Here is a 16,252-nt window from a genome sequence, read left to right on the forward strand (position 1 = left end):
AGAAGAAGAAGAAGAAGAAGAAGAAGAAGAAGAAGAAGAAGAAGAAGAAGAAGAAGAAGAAGAAGAAAAAGAAGAAACAATGTTGAGGCTGTTGAGGTGGATGAGTGTGTAAAAATGCTTACTGTATTTGTCTGTTGCCCTGAGTGCAAACTCTACAACACATGGTAGCAGGAAAGAACTGAATCATGAAAGTTGTCTTCTAACACCAACACACAGTTACACACACACACACACACACACACACACACACACACACACACACATCTCACAGGATTAAAAGAAGAGGAATTGGTTGTCAGAACAGAGGCAGAAAGGGATCACGACAAGATATAGATCCCAAGACCACGCTCCCAGTAACCTACTTCTACAAGCAACCCTCTGCTTCCTGAGTGTTCAGAATTTCCCAACAGCAACACCAGCTGGGGACCCAACCTACTATACATCAGCCTTTGATGGGGGCACTTTTTATCCAACCTATAGTAGGTTTGTTTCAATTTCAGCTTGAATCCTTTTTATTATTATTTTTTTAATTTCTAGAGGTTTATTTTTTCAGTGAATATTTTTATTTCATTTCATTAGTAACTTCTCAGGCAGCCCCGAGAAGCTTCCTACCTCCCCGCCTTTTTTAAAATTTACTTTATTTTTATTTGAATGTGTTAGTGTGCCTGTGCAGATGCCCTGAGAGGCCAGAAGAAGGGGGCCAGATCTCATGTAGCTAGAATGAACACAGTTGTGAAACCTCTGATATGGGTGCTGAGAAGTGAACTCAGGTCCTCTGGGAGAGCAGCAAGTGCCCTGAATCTCTGAGCCATTTCTCCAGATGCTCTATAAAAGAAGAAAAAAAATTCCTTACTTATATGTATTTGTTTGTGTGCGTTGGGGGAAGGGCACACACATGTGCACACAGCTGTGCATGCATGTGTAAACCAGAAGAGGAAACCTGGCGTTCTTTTAGCTCTTCACCCACTCCTTTGAGTCAGGGTCTACCCCTTACCTCTTCTCAGCTAGGCTGAAAAACAGAAAGTCCCAGTGATCTTTCTGTCCCTGTCTCACTGCAGTACAGGTAAAGTTTAACTATAGGATGCCTGGCCGGTTGGTTACCCCAGTGCTCATGATTGTACAGCAAGCCTAACTACCGAGCTGTCTCTCCAGCTTGTTTTTCTATTCATTTCTTTTTTCCCACCACAATAAATAAATCTGAAGAAAAAAATCTCTTTTTTTTCCCAGATCCGTTTTTATTTTGAAGTTTATTCTTTCCAGTGCCCCTCAGGGGTCCCCATTATCTCTCTCTAGGAGCAGACAACTTCAGGGCTTAATTCTTTCTCCTCATCTGACCTTAGCTCTTCTCATGTGCTTTTCTCGTTTGTTCTTATTACAGGCAACCTCTCTCTTCCTTCCGTTTCCTCTCATTAATAACTTCCACCGAAGTCTCCCGAGCCAGCCTCTACATCTTGCTCTCTGTTCTCTCACCTTTGCCTTTCCCTGCCCTTTGCATAATTTCCTTCGAGTGTGTGCTTATGCTCCAAATTCATTTCCTTTGCTAAACCGATCTTGCCATTTAAGGGAGAAGGTATGAGACGGAGGAAGAACTGTGAAGAAATAGCACCGAGCTCTGCTTGACCTTAGAAACTGTAGCACAGATGGGGTGGTCAGTCCTCTGGTTCTCTGGGTATCTCTTTCTTATCTGTGAAAATGAACAGGTTGGTCCAGCACCAGCTGGAAATTCCAAGGCAGAGTCCAGTCAGGTTCAGTGAAGCACTAAAGCAGGCCAGCCAGGGACTGTGGGAAAATCTGAGCACAAAGCAGTATTCAAAGAGCATTACCCACCCCTACCCCCACCCCGTCAGCTCTGGTTACTGCCACAGGGACATGTTGGTCACCCAGGGCAGACAGACTGTCCAATTTTCAATAGTTATCAAGAACCTGATTTAAAAAAAAAAAGTGAATAGTTCTACCCCAGGAAGGACAAAGCCACCGCAGAGGGAGAGGACAGATGCTTGCTCCATCCTGACATCCAATTGAAAGCCCTGAGGAAAATGATAGCTGATGTGGGAACATATGCCTGTTATCCCAGGATGTAGGAAGCTGAGTCAAGAGGATTGTGAGTTCAAGGCTGGCCCTGGCTAAATAGCAAGCCTCTGTCTCTAAAATAAAATGACACAAGCAAACTTCTAATTTTAAAGATTACATTTCATATTATGAATCAAACAAAACACATGTCACCTGAGGGTCAGGGTTGATTCTTAGCTGTTATTTGTGTAAATCAGATGAGATGGTGTGTGTGTCTGTGTGTCTGTGTGTGTTTTTGTGTGTATATGTGTGTCTTTGTGTGTTTCTGTGTGTATATGTGTGTGTGTCTGTGTCTTTATGTATGTGTCTCTGTGTATGTATGTATGTCTGTGTGTATGTCTGTGTGTGTGTCTCTGTGTGTATGTCTGTATGGCTGTGTCTGTGTGTCTGTGTCTTTGTGTGTGTGTCTGTGTGTATGTCTATATGGCTGTGTCTGTGTGTGTGTCTCTGTGTGTGTGTCTGTGTGTGTGCTCTCTCACAGTTTCTAGCTAGAGTTATAGGTTCCTGTGTGTCTATGCCCAACTTTTAACCTAGTTGCTGTGGATGCGACCTCAGGTCCTTTTCCTTCTTGCACACCATTTATTACTCTTACACACAGAGTCATTTCTATGACTCCAGGATGGGATTTTTACATTATTTACATGTCTAAAGTTCCATGACTCTCCAGTTCCTGCCAGGAGGGAGGTGCACACTCTTTCCCATCTCTGGCCTAAAGTGAATGTTTTGCTCCCAGGCTGATCAACACATCTACTGGGAACGTGTGTTCCCTCCCATGGCTGACCTGGGATGCACAGTTGGGTCTCACGGATAGGTCATTCCTTCATAGTGGAACCTGTCTCCCATGTTTCCTTGTTTGGAGGCAGATTTCTGTCTTGCATATTGCTATAGTTCGGATTGGCTTTAAGCATGTCTCTCAAAGGGCCATCTGCTGGGGTCCCTATCATGGCAGTGCTGAGGTGATGGAATCTTCAGAGGTGGGAGGTGGTTGGGGCTCTGAGGGATTTGGAGGGATTAACGCACTTTTGTGGAACTCCTGTTTGTAACCTTGACAGCGAGTTATAAAAAGAATAAGTCCATCTCCTTCATGTCTCTTTGCTTCCGCTCTGACCCTGTAATTCCCTCCTCCGCATCACGATGCCTTTTGCCCTGCAATGATGTAGCAGGAAAGGCTTTAGCTGAGGCCGAAAGGGGGGCGGGGCGCTCGATCTGGGATGGTCAGCCTGTAGGACTGAGCCAATCAGATCTCTCTTTAATGAAGTTCTAGTATTTTGTTATAGCAACAGAAAATGGACTAGGACACTTGAATTCCACATCCTAGTAATTTAAAAAGACTTAAGGCTCAGAATCCCAGGCAAAGAAACAAATGCTAAAAATAAACAATGGCTGGAGCTGGCTTAAAATGGCAAGGAAGCCAAAGTGAGCAGGCACCTAGGAGCTGCTGTTACTAACCAGCTGCACTGGCGCCCTACTTGTTAGCTAAGTGGGATGAAAGCCCGAGGATTTCTGCTTTTACTCTGTCTGTCTGTCTGTCTGTCTGTCTGTCTGTCTGTCTATCTTGCTTTAGCTGACAGCACAGAAATGAGTCATCCTCCTTCACCTTCCTTCTGGAGTCACCTTGGATCTTTGGACCAGCAGAACTCTGCAGGTCAGAACCCCCACCTCCACCCCACGTGAAGGCCTTGTCCATGGGGTTCTACTCCTTGTCATCATCTCCTGAGCACCATCTTGCCCCCGTCAAGCAATCAGGGATTCTTCAAACCTCCTTTCAAGACTAGAGCTGAGACAATGATCCAGGAAACCACATCCAGATCAGGACTGCTTTATTATACTTGCCTCTCTTCTCATTGTCTGCCCATTTTGAAGCCCAATGCTGGTACCTGTACCCCAAAGACAGTTTTGAGGTTAAGAGGTTATTTGTACTATTAGTGCTGTGGCTACACTGAATAAGTCTCCCCAATTTCTTCATCATTGTTTATTTCTTTAATTGGTGTATCAGAATGGGTGGTCAAGCCAAGCTTGCTGGGATTTCCAAAACCCAGGCTTTCATCTAAAATAATTACAAGGGATATCGTTACATCTTGCCTTATCCTGCATTAAATCTTCTGTAGATGTTTTGTTTTACTTTGACTTTATTTGCCTGCATATAGGTCTGTGTACCACATGTGTACAGTCGCCACAAAGGCCAGGAGAGAGCATCAGATCCCCTGGAACTAGAGTTACTGTCCAGTGGGTGCTGGGAATTGAACCTAGGTCCTTTGCAAGAGAGCAAATGCTCTTAACCACTGAGTATCTCTCCAACTTCTGTAGACATTTCTTCCAAAGAAGTTGCTCTGGCTGTCCCTACAGGTCAGCCTTCCCTGGACCAAAACTTCTTCATCTTAGTTCCCCTCCTGTATCCATCCAAGGATGGTTGCAATGTTTTCATTAAAGCATGATAGCTTTTCCTTCTTTCTGATCTTACTGTTAACCACTCAGGAGTATGTCCTATTGTTCCTTCCATTGACTGAACCTTAAGAATCTTCATATTTCAGCATAAAACCACAAGGCAAAGTAAAACCTTGCTTCCTCAAGTTGTTTTTGTAAAAAAAAATTTTTTGTCACAATCACAAATGTCTAATTGTATTGTATTATATTACATTAAATACAGTGTCTGACATATGTAGGAAGTACTAAAAATAATGCTAGCTTCTTTTACTATGCAATTACCAGCTCTGGCTACTTAAAAAACAGCAACATAGAGCTTCCATTTTGTATTTTAATTCTCCTTTTGTCATAGACATTTTATTCACTATTTTAAAATAATTCAGACAAAACTCGTGGTTAGTGATATAATCCAAGACACCCTATGAGAGACTCTTCAGTAGTACACTCATATTTTTTTGTCCTGCTCCTAAACACCAATAATTCAAGATTCAAGATTTTCATTTTCTTAAAAGTATTATGTGTATGTGTGTGGATCTTCATGTGGGCATGAGCATGTGAGTGCAGGTGTCCTTCAGAGGCCAGAGATGATAGAATCAGGAGTCATTGATGATTGTGAGCTGCCCAACATGGTGCAGAGAACCAAACTTAGGGTTCTTCAAGTGTGGTTAGCACTCAACTTCAGACCCATATCTCAAGCCCCTCAGTAGGATTTATAGTAAAGAGCCAGATTTTGTGCTTTGCCCTTTAGAGAACAGAGTTGTTATTGGAAGCCCACACTCAAGTTCCATTGCCCTATGCCTACTGTCCTTGATATGTTCTTCTCTCTGGGTCTAGTCTGTGGAATAGGAGCAGAAGCAGTATATGGCATTTTCTAGAAAAACTGAAGGAGAACTCATAATTTCTCCTTTCTCTTTTTTGTTTTACTAGCAGAATTCATTTGAAGATGAGGCCCTGGTGGAAGACTGAACTACAGGTTGGAAGTAAATTAGATACCCAAATCACTGCATTGAGAAAAACTGACTACAGGACATATTTTTTGAGTGGCTAAATAGATGGGAAATAATCCTTTACTAGATTTGGATTACATATTTTATTGTCTATTACTCTTTCTGACATTGCCTTAGTTAATACAAAAACTTGTACCTTAAAAGACATACAGCTGCCGGGCAGTGGTGGTGCACGCCTTTAATCCCAGCACTTGGGAGGCAGAAGCAGGCGGATTCCTGAGTTCAAGGCCAGCCTGGCCTACAGAGTGAGTTCCAGGACAGCCAGGGCTACACATAGAAACCCTGTCTCGAAAAACCAAAAAAAAAAGAAAAAGAAAAAAAAAAGAAAAAAAAGACATACAGCTAAGTGACTTTTATTGGCTGAATAATTGGAAACACTCCAGAGGGATAGATGGTGGTGGCATGGTGGAGACTCATGTCATACTTGTCATACTTCGAGAAAACATGCAAGCTTCCAAGAGAGAAGCCAATCATCTTCCATGTCTACAAATGACAGAGATGACAAACATGGCAGGTATCCCCAAATGTGCACTAGTGGCACTTATGTCTGAGTGGCAATCAACAACTATCCATTAGAACTTATAGCTCATTTAATAGGAGGGGGTTCGTGTCTAGTATCTAGTAAACCTAGAAAATTACTCATTGCTAGTGAGGCAATGGAACTTACAGGAGAACTTAGTATTGCCATTTTCCTCAATAGTACACTTTTTGTCTTAGTGAGGGTTTAGGGCTGTGTAGAGACACCATGACCACTGCAACTCTTAAAGGAAAACATTTAATTGGGGCTGCCTGACAATTTCAGAGGTTTAGTCCATTGTTGTCATGGCAGGAAACATGGAGGCACTCAGACAGACATGGTGCCAGAGAAGGAGTTAAGAGTTCCACTTCTTGGCTTGCATAGAGTAGAAGGTGAGTATGTGCCACACTAAGAATAGCTTGAGCACATGAGATCTCAAAGCCCATCCCCACAGAGACATGCTTCCTCCAACAAGGTTACACCTACTCCAACAAGAACACTCCCTATGGGTCTATGGGAGCCATTTATATTCAAACCATCATACTTTCTAGTTGAATTTTAAAAATATTTACCCTTATGCCCACAGATAAGTGTAGCTCTCATTCCTCATCAAAGAAGCTTCTTTTTGTAGCAGATGGAGATTACTATAGAAAGCTGTGAGTGGTCCAAATGCAGAGAACAACTAACTATGGGGAATTAAGCCCCAGTTAACACATCAACAGTACAACCCTTATATCTAAGGCTCAGGGAACATCTAGGAAGACGGAGTAGGAAGGCTATAAGATCCAGAAGACTGGACTATTTGCTATGAGGTTATGCCTTTCCTATGTCACAGAGAAGCTGTATCCATGAAATCTTAATACAGCCACCTAAACAAGATCTGAATAATGACATCACCAGGTGACAGGCTAATGTGGATGGAGGAAATCATGGGGACTCAGCCCTGGTGAAGAGCATTGGGAAGTAATGACTGCTGAGAAAGGGAAGGTTCAGTCTTTGGCAAGGATGAGCCCCTCTAACTGGTCATCAAATAGTAAGTTAAAAGCCATAAAAAATACATACATGCAACACTAAATGGACTTAACAGGCTGCATTTATATATTTATATGTATATATAAAACAATTATTTTAAAAAAAGAAAAAGAAAGAGGGGATGGGGAGGTGGGAGTAGATCTGGGAAGGGTTAGAGATTAGGGGGTAAATAAGACCAAAATACATTATTTGAAAGTTTCAAAGAATTAATAAAAAATATCACATTAGAAACTGTAGTTATGAGTTTAGGTGGTGGTGGTGCATGCTTTTTATCTCAGCACTTGTGGGGCAGAAGAGGCAGGGGCAGGGGCAGGGGCAGGGGCAGAGGCACAGGCAGAGGCAGAGGCACGGGCAGAGGCAGGGGCAGGGGCAGGGGCAGGGGCAGGGGCAGGGGCAGGGGCAGGGGCAGGGGCAAGGGCAGAGGCAGAGGCAGAGACAGAGGCACTCTGTGAATTCCAGGCAAGCCTGGTCTACAGAGTGAGTCTAGGACAACCAGAATTGCACAGATAAACCCTGTCTGGAAAAACCAAAAATGAAAACTAACCAACCAACCAAAAAAAAAAAAATCCCAAACAAACAAAAAGCAATACTTACAATCACATAAACGGTAGAATGCAGTGCTACAATGGATCAATGACGTCTATGTACTCACAATTATTCTTTCTTTAAAAATTCTAATTGCATCTATCATCTGTCTGTCTGTCCGTCCATCCATCCATCCATCCATCATCAATCTCACTTGTGTATGTCACGGTACATGCGTGGAAGTCAGAGAACAACTTCAGAGAGTTAGTTCTCTCCTTCTACTCTGTGGATCCTGGATTAAACTCCGGGTCATCAATTTGGTAGCAAGTTCCTTTATCCACTGAGCCATCTTCTCAGCCTATACCTCTTAACAGCATCTTTTATCATGGTTCTTAAGTGGGCTGACATAGGCATAGGAAATATTCTTTTTCTAGACAGCCACTTGCTGTGTAATCCAGCTTCCCGCTAATTCATGATACACTTGCTGCAGCCCCCTGAGTTCAGGGATCACAGACATGGACCACCATACTGGGATTGTTTTTGTCTTTATTTATTTTAGTAATAAAGGCTCATTTATGTTTATTTTGTATGTGTGAATGTCTTGACTGCGTTTATGTCTGTGTGTCACACACATTCATGGGCCTCACAGGATCCTTAGGAACTGGGGTTATGCCATGTGGAGTTAGCCACTGTGTGGATGCCGAGAACAGAGCCCAAGTTCTCTGCAAGAGGAGCAAGTGTTCTCAACCACTGAGTCATTTGTCTAGCACCTGATTTTACTTTTTTACTTTAACATTTTAACATTTATTTATTTGGCTTAAAATTTTTTAAATTATTTTTATTTCATTTACTTATTTGTATGTATGCATATATGTGTGTGTGTAGGGGCATGTATGGAGGGGTGTGTGTGTGAGAGAGATGTTTTTGTGCTAAGAATTGAACCCTGACCCTTGCAAATATTAAGGATATCTCTGCAACTGAGCTGCTGCACTGAGCTGCACTGGCAGGGTTTTTTTTGTTTTGTTTTGTTTTGTTTTGTTTTGGGTTTGCTTGTTTGGTTGGTTGGTTGGTTTTTTGAGACAGGGTTTCTCTGTGTAGCTCTGGCTGTCCTGGGACTCAGGAATCCTCCTGCCTCTGCCTCCCAAGTGCTGGGATTAAAAGCGTGCACCACCACTGCTTGGCTGCACTGACAGTTCTTGTGAAACCTTAAAGCAATGTCTCACCTAAAATAAGCACCAGGTGAATACTTCCCATCACTGATTTGTAGAATTTATATAAATGCAAATAGCCCTGAGAAAATGAACTTTGCTTTTTTACCTTTGGGATTTAGAAAGCCACACTAGAAAACCGTTGTAGTTTTCTAGTGGAGGGTTAGTGAGACTTAGCATGGTAAGGTCTGTCTGTAATTCTACCACATAGGAGGTGGAGGCAGGAGGATCAGTAATTCAAGGTGATCTCAGCTACATAGTAAGTACCGGGCCAGCCTGGGATACATGAGGCCCTATCAAAAAGAAAACCAAAACCCCTCAAAACCAATTTGTCTATATGAGAAAACAACATCTTTAGAGGATATGAAGCCGATTGCATCTCAGAGGCCTTTTGGCTAAGATCAAGTGTAGAGAAAATTAATCTGAATCAATTCCTGAGGAAGTCTCTCTCAAAGTCATGTCATTATTTACAATGCTGCCTCTGCTTCTGTCTCAGTTTGGAGAAAGCAGGCTGTTTATATGTAGGAAAGAGATGGAGGAAGAGAAGACGATTCAAGCAAAACTGCTTAACAAACAGCAGTGTTTACATTTGGATACTAGCACTTAGTTCCTTTCTCTGAGATTTGTCCCAAAGACCCTTGTTGAAGCTACGAGGGTGTTGACATAGTGGATCCCTTGGCTGTCCTTCCTCTAGGGCAGATCAGAAGACACATGCACATCTCACCTGAGATGAGTCTATCTGGCTTTTCCTTGGAACTGGATATAACAAGCTTTGTGAGAGTCCAGCTTAGCTTCAGGACCCTATCAGTCATGCCACATGAGGCCTGGAGCCCATTTAAGGCAGAAAAAAAATCAGCCAGAAGGACAGGAGAACAGGAATTGTGGAGAAAAGACGGATCTGGTCCGCAGAGATAAGAGTGGGACAGATATTCAGAACAGAGCAACACAGAGAGGCCACACAGCTCTGGGATTTATGGAGCGTGGCCTCCAACTGACAGCTTACCAATTCCTGTCCTCAGCTCCCACGAGGCTGTGTTCAATGGCCCTTTCATGAGTTCTAGGGCCCTTCAAAATAAGCCTACTTTCAAAACCTCTGAGTTAGCTGAGTCAGTTGCTATTCCTTTCAACCAAGGACTTGGTAATGATGTGGTCAATGACTGAGTTAATTTAAATAAAATCTCCTAGTCAAACTTGCTTACTTTACTAGCAATTGTTAGCAGGGACACAAGTCACACAAAATCCACCTCTGCCCGGGGGGTGGTGGGGGGCTATCAAACCTTCAGCTACTGGAGCTTTGCTATGTCTCTCTCCCTTTCCTTAGGGCCTGGGTTCCATGCCCTCTGAGGAATCCCACTCCCTAGAGATCATCTCAGCCGTGATTTGAATTGATGCCTTCCACATTTTTCCGATATCTGCTACAACTGATCAAATAAGTACATTTTTAGATGGTCTCCTGTCCAGAATGTGTGTGAAGTAGACTTTTGTTTTTTTTTCACACCAGTAGAAACACATGTTTGTTAAAGATAAATTTTAAAAATTACTTGACTTCATAAGTATGTGTATTTTGCCTGCTTGTGTGTCTGTGTCGCATATGTGTGCCCCATGCCTGCAGAAGCCATGCTGGTTTCTCATGTTCTGTAGTTACACGTGGTTGTGATCTGCTCTTTGGGTGCTGGTAATCAAACCTGGAAAAGATACTTTGAGGGCAGTGAGTGACATCATCTCTATGTTGCTGAGAGTGGCCCCCGATAATCATAACCACCCTTCTGAGTTTTAGGGTGACAGGCTTTGCCACATTTGAAAATATAAATAACTAAGAGGAAAAAAATCACAGTTTCACCACCAGTGGCTAGCCATCAACGATTTTTATGACATTGCTCCAATAGAGTAAACACATCATCACTGGGGTTAGCTTAATTAGTAAAATGCTTGCCGTACTATCATGAGGGCTTGACTTGAAATCTGGAAAAGAGCCAGACAAGCATCTACATCAATGCTGGAGGAGCCAGGGCAGATCTCTGGTGCTCCTTGGCCAGCTAATCTAGGGGAACGGTGACGTCATGCCACGTTCACTGAGAGACTATGACTCAGAAAAGGTAGAGAGCTATTGGAGAGGACCTGCAGTGTAGACCTGTGGTCTCTACACACACACACACACACACACACACACACACACACACACACACTTCACATCCACACATACTCATACACACACTGACACTCACAAACACATATACACACCACACCACACTGCTTGTGTGTCCATATAAACATATACATATATACATATACATCATATATACATACATACACAGATACATACACACATACATACACTACACACCGCACATGCAAACATTCACAACACACACATACACATTCATACGCACACAAACACCACACACACACACACCATACCACAGTGCTTTGTGTGCCTACACATATATACACAGATACCACACACCATGCACACACACACATAGATACTCACACACACGTATACACACACTACACACCATACATACATCCACACACTCACACAAACAGCTACTGTCACTCACACACATACACCACACTGCTGTGTGTCCACACAGACACACACAGACACACACAGACACACACAGACACCACACATCATACATACACACAGAGATGCATACACGTGAACACACAGTACACACCACACAGACATACACACGGACATATAGACACACACAGTGCAATCACGTCATTAATTTGAGTTATCTTCAAGAATTCATACTAGGTCATTTCTTTAATGAACTGATAGACACTTTCTACAACTAAGTTATCAAGAACCAGAATTTGAAACTAGGCTTCTTGCTCTGTTTGATGACCAGCAAATACCACTTATTCACTTCCTCTGTCTTCTAGGAAATGAAAGCACTGTTACCCAACTCGGCCAAGGAGATTGGAGCCATGGCCCTGCTCCTTACACCCGTTCCTCCTCCTCACCATGCTGATGGAAGCGTGTTCTTTACTCCTTATGTCCCAGTGGTGCCTTGCATTTCCTGAAGGCACCAATTGGCTTCAGTTCTCAAGAGACCTACTTGACCACTCTGTTTTGTTTCATTTCTTCTTGTTTTGGATTTTCATTGATCTGCTCATTTTCCAGGAAGCAGTATTTCATTTGTTTCCTCTTTGGGGCAAACATTCATTATCTCTGTTCCTCTTACCATGGTTTCTTGCCAGGTTTAATTGTTCCTCTGGGACCTAGCTATAAGCTTGTTGCCTTGCTTTCTTTTATACCAGACATTTTTACTGTTGGCTATTCATCTCCATTACCTACTCATAAGGTGAATACAATCAAAATATCAAATACCGAATGTTCTGTAATCTAGTCACTCCCTACTCTGGTTTTCTCTTTTCTGAGTTTCCCCCACTTCCGATTTCAAACTTTTTTGAAAGGACCATTTTAGGCAAGTAACATTATCTGATTGGCTACCAAAGACATACATTCTTATTTTGTTTACATCCCCCCTTCTTTCTCATACTCTAAAAAAAAAAACCTTTTTATTGCTTCTTTGTTGTGAGTTTCACATCATATACCCCAATCCCACTCATCTCCCCATCCCCTCATAACTGCCCTCTGCCCTTGCAATCTCCCACAAAATAAAAAACACAAACACCCATCAGTAAATAAAATAAAAAAGCATAGAAAGCATCATGCCGTGGAAGCTGTAGTGTGTCACAGTGTGTCCCACAATACATCTCTCTGTCCACACATATATTTGCTTGCAAATGTTTACTGGTCTGGTTCAAGATGTCTGGTTTCTGTGACATCATCAATATTAGATCCTTGCCGGAGTCCTCTAGGTTATCCTGCTGTAGTCCTGTGTCATGGAGGTCCTTCAGCTTTGAGTCAGCAGGACCAGCTCTTTCATGCACTGCAATAGTTCACAGATAATGTAGATTTGGGAAAGGGCAACTCAAAGCCCTGGGTCTGGGCCTGAGTGGTAGCTGAGCTGGTCAACGTACCAGCTTTCCCTTATCCTTACCTCCAGGGCCAGCTCTCCACTACTGCTCCAGCTAGGCTGCCCAGTGCCTCCATTGTCAGGAGGAAGGATCAGCTCTCCCACCTTCATACCCTCTGGCCCAGCTCACCTGAACCCCCTCCACAAGAGCCAGCTCCACTGTGCTGCCCAGGAGAGGTGCAGGGACTACTCTCCCACCAGGGAGGGGTGGGCCAGCTCTCCCGCTAGCTATCATGACCTCAGGAGCCAGCTCTTCCAACTACCGAAGGTGGTGAGGGGCAAGAGGGGTGAGGGCATCACCCCTGTACTCGCTCTACCTCATAGCAGATGAATGACAGGGCTCGCTCTTGTTCTCCACTGTGCTCCCAGGATGAAGCACAGGACCGGCTCTCCTGAGTGCTGCAGCTGGTGAGAGGTGGGGCCAGCTCTCCAGAGTGCTATAGCAGGTGAGGGAGGGGTGGGCCCATTTCCAAACAGCTCCTGGACATTCTCGTGGTCTCAGATGGCTGCCCAAACTAGGGACATCCCTGTGGTCTCTAGTGGTAATATGAACCATGGACATTGACACTGACCTCTGGGGCTGTACACCCATGAACCCAGACATGGCCCTCAGTGGCAGCATGTTCTACAGAACTTCATCACTGCCTCAGGCAGCAGGGCTGGCTACTTACAACTGGCTATTCCTCTCCACCCCCACCTCATTTCCAGTTTCACCTCTCTTCATAATGCCCAAACTGTTCTGGTTCTTATTCTCTCCCATCTGTCTACCACATACTTGCACATGGTTCCCACCGTAGGTGGGACACATAGCTTAAGGGTGACCTCTTCTGTCTTCAACATGTAGCTTGATAGAAAGTGTATTTTTAGGTGTCTACAGCTCACCAGTTTGGCATGGCAGCAGGCAGGCCTATGGATGTCTTCCCTCTCCCACACTGGGTAGTGCAGTGGCAGGCCAACCTCTGTGTGTCAAGGGCCCACCAGAGCCTTGTAGGGCAGGCAGATCTCTCTGAGTGTCTGGTTGTCTTTCCCTACTTGCACAGCATGGCGTGGCAGTTGACAGGGCTCTGGAAGTCTCCTGACTTTACTTTTAGCCTCCAGTGTCATCACCACAGTCTTGGGATATTGTGATGACCTCCTTGTCACAAACCCCAGCACAGCAGCCAGAGGAGGTCCCAGCCACATTTTACTTTGTATGTAAAGATTACTCTGGAGTTTTTAGCAGAAGATCCAATGATCACCTTATTAGTGTGATCGAACTTGGCTACAAAGCATCATACCTGAGGTTCAGAGACTGGGTAACCCACAGCAGCTGGGACAGGCAGACTACAGGGGGATGCTTTGTCAGTCATGCAGATCAGAGCTAGATATGTAATTCCTACTATGTGTTGGACACCACTCACCTTGAACAGGATGGGCATGGTCCTGACTCTTAGGACAGGAGAGGGACAGGTATGATGTGTTACATACACCAAGCTCTCTTGTAACTGGGGTACAATCAGTTCTAGAAAAGCACAAACCAAGTGGAAATAACAGGAAAAGGATAACGTGTGGAGAATGAAGGACTAGTGAAGAGTGTTTTATAAGGATAAATAACTGAATAAAAAAATCACACACAATAGGAAAGAGTGTTCGGAGAACTCAAAGGCTCTACCTGTTCACCATGCAGCTTCTCATTAGATAGGAAGATGTAAAGTTTAGTCCTGAGGAAGGTGGCGTTGGTCATGTACATGTCTTAAAGATTCTACAAGGCTAAAGGCCAAATGACTAAACTTCTAGATTATAGAGAATCAAATGTGTAGTTAGTTAGCAAAGTCTGGAATTCTTGATTCTCCTGCCTTAGCCTCCTAAGTTCTGGGATTGTAGACGTCGTTTGCCACCATGCTTGGCTCATATCAGCGTAGCACAAAATACTCCTGTCAGATAATATGCCACCAGTAAAGCCTGAAATTAAAGTTCAATTCATGAGGAGCTCACTTTTTTTGCACATAGACTGTATATTATTTATCTGCTCTCAAAGACTAGTCATAGAAGCCATTTGTCTAAACCTAATGCTAACACATTGCTTGTTCATGAGTTCAAAACCAAACATCCACACTATCTTCTTACATTTGTGCAACCTGTTGTAGAATATCACATGCTTTCATATGCTTCCAACATTATCCTTACTAAAACTTCACCGTTTTTCACATGAAGCTGTATCTGAGAGAATTGGTGTCAAGGCCACAGGGAACAGAATCACAGAGGGATCCAGGGATTTGCTCAGAGTCTGCATAAGAGAGATACAATTCAAACTCAGGTTGCTCTGACTGTGAGTCTGATGAAATTCCTCACCCCACACCCCATTGCTTGATTCTGCTTTGGATCAGTTCTCTACATAGTATTTGGCTCTGCAGCTCTCTTAAATGTCTGCCCAGTGCCCTTGGCCAATTAAGCTCATAATCCAGTTGATCAGGTTTGTTTCAATCCTTAACTATGCTATCCCAGCGAAACTGGAGCCAGCTGAATGACTCTGCCTCTCTGAAAAACCAGGAGTCGGTGGTGGAAAAATGAACTGTGTGCACTCACGCTATAAACACCTAGGGCCAAAGGCTTAAAATGCCCAGTTTGTGTAAAAGTGCATAGCGACTTAGTTTCAGTTAAATGACTTATTCATTCTATAGACTTAAAGTTACACTGATCCATTTGAAGCAATGTTTTATTCTTACTGATTTCCAATGATAAGAAAGCAGGCTCTGTTTAGAAAACACAAAGTACCTACCATGTGACCAGCATGGTTCTTTACCCCACTCTTTTTGTTCACCTGTAAGCAAATAGTTAATTCTCTTGGTTTTCTTTTTAAATTTCCTTAACATGTAGTCATTCAACCTCATTCTCTCCTGTCTCCTGGGCTGCCTCCCTATTGCAGGCAAGTCAGTATCCAAGCTATCTACCTGGACTTTCTTCCTGTGTGGATTCTTTACTTCAGGTAGAGGCTGCTTAGAGTTCAGGACTCATTTATTTGTAGTGTTACAAACTATGTGACTTGGGGAAGGAGAGAAGCTCCGTTGAGGATGTGAACCAGAGACAGGAGCTGATGCTATCAGGTGCCCCACTTTGATGGCAACAGATAAAGTGACTCAGGTTGGCTCAGGCACAGTCACACACCAGAGAGGAGACAACTGCTGACTTGGCAAAAGGCTGTAAATAAAAGCTGACTTAGCACTGTCACCTATAATTACAACCAAGTCACAGCTTGCATTCCAATGGTTTCTAAGAAAGAGAGAAGGGGAGAATGATGGAAGAAACAGAAGAAGGCAGAAGGGAGGAGGAGGAGAAGGAGGAAGAAAGAAGGGAGGAAAGGAGAAGGAAGAGATGGGGAAGAAAGAAGGAAAGGGGAGAGGAAAAAAGAGGGGGATGAAAAAAGGAGGGGAAGAGAGAAAGAAGAAAAGCAGAAAAAGAATGACATTTGGGACAGGAAAGGAAGGGAACTAGATTGGA

This window comes from Grammomys surdaster, unplaced genomic scaffold (genome assembly GCF_004785775.1).
Source record: "Grammomys surdaster isolate TR1022 unplaced genomic scaffold, NIH_TR_1.0 373, whole genome shotgun sequence".
NCBI classification, from domain to species: domain Eukaryota; kingdom Metazoa; phylum Chordata; class Mammalia; order Rodentia; family Muridae; genus Grammomys; species Grammomys surdaster.